This window comes from Mirounga angustirostris, unplaced genomic scaffold, assembly GCF_029215605.1.
Source record: "Mirounga angustirostris isolate CCGP_5_RB_7025 unplaced genomic scaffold, mMirAng1.0.hap1 SCAF_6, whole genome shotgun sequence".
NCBI classification, from domain to species: Eukaryota; Metazoa; Chordata; class Mammalia; order Carnivora; family Phocidae; genus Mirounga; species Mirounga angustirostris.
In genome coordinates, this window is record NW_026991714.1 from 24,997,397 (window position 1) to 25,001,911 (window position 4,515).

Here is a 4,515-nt window from a genome sequence, read left to right on the forward strand (position 1 = left end):
TCACTGCCCCACCCTTGAGGGGTGGCAGCCCCAGGTGACTCACCCGCACGTGGCAGGGAAGCTCCTTCACAGGGCTGGGGGCTCTGTCTACCTCTTTATGCCCTTCACAGCCACCCCAGCCTCAAACCTCAAACCGGCTCCGTCATTTACTTCCACAATTAATTTTATGTGTCAGTTTGATGAGGCCATGGGATGCCCAGACGCTTGGTCAAACATTATTCTGGTTGTGTTTGTGAGGGTGTTTTGGGATGAGATTAGCATTTAAATTTGAAGACTGAGTACAGCAAATGTGGGTGGGTCCTGTCCAATCAGTTGAAGGCCTGGACAGAACATAAAAACTGACCTTCCTCTGAGCAAGATAGAATTCCTTCTTCCTGGGCGCCTGGGTGGCTCAGATGGTTAAGCGTCTGCCTTCGGCTCGGGTCGTGATCCCAGGGTCCTGGGATCTAGTCCCACATCGGGCTCCCGGCTCAGCAGGGAGCCTGCTTCTCCCTCTGACCCTCGCCCCTCTCATGCTGTTTCTCTCTTGCTCGCTCTCTAAAAAATAAATAAAATCTTAAAAAAAAAAAAAAGAATTCCTTCTTCCTGAATGCCTTCAAGTTGGGACATCAGCGTTTTCCTGCCTTTGGACCCAAACTGAAACATCGGCTTTCCCTAGGCCTTGAGCCTGCTGGCCTTCAGACTGGAGCTACACCTCGGTGCTCCTTGTTCTCAGGCCCTCAGACTTGGACTGGAACTACCTGCTGGCTCCCTCAGGTCTCCAGCTCACCAACTCCACCTGCGCATCTTGGGACTTGTCAGTCTCTACAGTTGTGGGAGCCAATTCCTTGTAACAAGCCTTTCTCTCTAGGTGCTTTCTATTGGTTGTGTGTCTCTGGAGAAACATGACTAATACAAGGAGCTTTTACTAACACCCGACAAATCAACATCTCAGAGATTCCAGAGCCGGAAATCAAACACCCCCCCACTCAGTTTATAGGTGACAACACAGAAGCCCCAGAAGGAAGGTTCTTCCCGCTGCACGTTTTACCAACCACGTTTGCTTCTTAGCCGATGCTTGGAATCCCCTTAACTGGAGACCATAATTAGAAATAAGACATAAGAGGCAAATGTCCTCTTTGGACCCAAAGAGGGAAAATAAGGGACTGACATGAATTCGTAAGAGAATATAAGTGACTTGAAATGTTTTCTGAAGAGCGGTTGTTGAAGGAGGAGGGCAGGGGTATAGAATGAAAAGACAGAGCTGAGACTGCACACATCTGGGGGCACGGATGCATGGAGCTGGCTCCATCCTTAATTTCAGTGAGCTCACAGAAAACTTCTGAAAATACGGTTTTCTAGCAGGAGCGCTTGCATCTTTTTTTTTTTTTTTAAGATTTTATTTATTTTGACAGAGAGAGAGAGAGGGACAGCGAGAGAGGGAACACAAGCAGGGGGAGCAGGAGAGGGAGAAGCAGGCTCCGCGCCGAGCAGAGAGCCCGATGTGGGGCTCGATCCCAGGACCCTGGGATCATGACCTGAGCCGAAGGCAGACGCTTAACGACTGAGCCACCCAGGCGCCCCTAGAAACCATTATTTTTTGAAGTTTGATACTGAAGGGAAGGATAGGCTGATGATGGTTGAGGGGGAAAGTTTTCTTAGGATGGGTGAGACCAAATATGTTGACTGGCAGGATGGAGAGATGAGAGTCTAAGGACCCGAGGGAGGCAAGAGGGGATGGAGCGGGAGGAGGTGAGGGGCGGCTCAAGCTTTGGGCACCCCGCACCTCCAACCTCCCATCCTCGCCTCTGAGCTGTGCTGGGTGCCCCCCTTGGCCTCCCTGATCTAGTCGCTCCATGAGCACTTACTGAGCAGCTCCTGGTGAAGGAACGGCCCTGGACGTTGGGCTGTGAGGGTGACTGAGACCTAGGCTGTCCTCTCAAGGACTCAGTCTGAACGGTGGAACAGACAGAGAAGGTGAGCATGGTGAGCCCCACAAGTAGGGTGGTGCTGGGCTGGTGATATCTGAGCTGAGACATAAAGTCAAGTCGGCCCCAAAGTCAGCGGTGGCAGATGGCATGGGGGAGGGGAACAGGAGGAGCATCCCAAACAGAATGTTTCCCTACAAATCCCCTCCTGCTTCTTCCAAGGCCTGGCCCGCTCCTGTGGTGCTGGGCTGAGAGTGGGAGGACCCTCTCCCCTTCCTCCTTCCCCCTTCCCCCCAGCACAGTCCTCGCCTCTATTTAACTAACACTCCCTCCCTCCCCCCATATCAGAGTGGGTTTTAGCCCCTGTCTTTTAGAAAACTTCTACAGAGAAGAGACTGGTCTTAGTCATCTCCGCATCTCCTTAAGTATCCAGTGTAGTGCTCAGCACGTGGTTAATGCTTAAACATTACATATATATTTTAAAAAGCATTGCTTAATTCTTTTTTTTTTTTTGAAATAAACTCTACCCCCAGGGCGCCTGGGTGGCTCAGTCATTAAGCGTCTGCCTTCGGCTCAGGTCACGATCCCAGGGTCCTAGGATCTAGCCCTGTATCGGGCTCCCTGCTCCGCGGGAAGCCTGCTTCTCCCTCTCCCACTCCCCCTGCTTGTGTTCCCTCTCTCACTGTGTCTCTCTCTGTCAAATAAATAAAATCTTAAAAAAAGAAAGAAAGAAAGAAAGAAAGAAAGAAAGAAACTCTACCCCCAATGAGATCAAGAGTCACATGCTCTACCGACTGAGCCAGCCAGGCGCTCCCCAAAATATATTTTTTGCTCTGAAATTTTCTCAGGCCTGAGGACCACTATCACTGGTAGTAAATTCTCAAGGGGGCCACTGATGGGGTTAAGGCATAGAGGTAAAAAGGGAAAGGAAAAGTAGAGAAAAATAAGGCTGAAGGGGAGGGCTGGGGGTGGGTAGGGAGAAAACAAGAAAACAAAGATCAAGTCTACACACAGTGGGGAGGGAGACAGTTCCAAGCAAAGTCTAACCAGAGTTCTCTTTGCCGTGAAACCTTGCCATTGGATTCTCGTCCAGCCTGGGAGAACCCCCTCTTCTCCCTCCACTTCAGGGCGCTCCCACTGGGAGCTGATTTCGGGACATACTCAATCAGTTACAGGCATCGCCGGGGCATTTTTGGAGTAGCGGGGAGAAGCTGAAAGAAAGAAGTGGGGGGAAAAGCCCTGTCGACCCAACCATTTCCCCATCTTACGGGGTGAGCCTAGACAGAATTTAAATGTCCTTCCCTTGAGAGTCTGAAGGAGGGAAGCTGGTGGCTGTGTCACACTTCTGAACTGGGTATGAAACTCACCAGCTCCGCGTGCTTTCGCGTGGCCAAACTAATTTTGTTTCGCAGCTGGATAAATAAAGGCAGAAAAAAGCTGGCTTTACACATTTTTGAATTAGCACCAAGTCTTCCAAACTCCGCCTCTTTCAGGAAATGTTCCTGAATGCAGTGGGAGGTGGTAATTTCCCTCCTCTCCCTCCTCACCACAACATTGCAAGGCTCAGAGAGCTGCACGTACCCCTACATTTGTCAGCCTGACTCTTCCTTCCCCAACATCTCTGGATCCTTAGCTGAATTTTTTGTCTATGTCAATAGGATCCTAAGAGATAATGGGAGAGAACTGTAAAATTGATGGAAGTCCTGGAGAGGAGTGATGGTCTCTGAGGGTGTCAGTGTCGGTCCATGACTGAAAAGTCCTAAAAAAATAAAAATAAAAAATAAAAGAACAAAGCCTTTTGGTGTGGTTCCTGAGTTCATTTTAAGTGAAAAAAAAATTCCAGCCAGTTATCATAAAATTTACAAGAGAGGAAACAAAACTTCTGGCTTAAAATTCAGAGAAATACATATCCTATAATGTAGGATATGTCAAGCCCCCCAGAATCCACCCAGAATCTTACATGTTATCCACAAGGTAGATTTTCAATCAAGTTACATCTTTTCCAAAGGGCACTTAGGAAAGAAGTGATCAGTTCTGTCCTCTTTCTCCAATACATATTCCGCAGCAATTTTCACAACCCAGAAAAAGTATGTGTATCAAAGACCAATAAAATTGTTTTAAGTTAAAAAATATTAGTGGAGGGCGCCTGGATGGTTCAGTCAGTTAAGATCTGACTCTTGATTTCGGCTCAGGTCATGATCTCAGAGTTGCAAGATTGAGAACCACGTTGGGTTCTGTGCTAAGGTGTGGAGTCTGCTTGAAGATTCTCTCTCTCCCTCTCCCGCTACCCCTCTCCCTCCATCTCTAAATAAATAAATTAATTTTAAAAAAATCTTTAAAAAATATATTAGTGGAGGAGGAAAGAAGTAGACTCAGTGTAGATTCCAGTGAAGAAAAGCATATGAAGCTATTTCTGAGGTGTGTTTGGGACAGGTCATGAAATGTGTTAGATCCATAGTATGCCCCAGGCAGGTAACTGCAATAAAGTCATGTCTTGTCATGTCCTCTCTGGGAAATACAGGGTGTTTTGTGAAGATTACAGCTAGGGCTGAAAGATGTTTCCATGAACTTTCCTCATAGTCTAGAGGCCACAAACACCTTGTTCAAA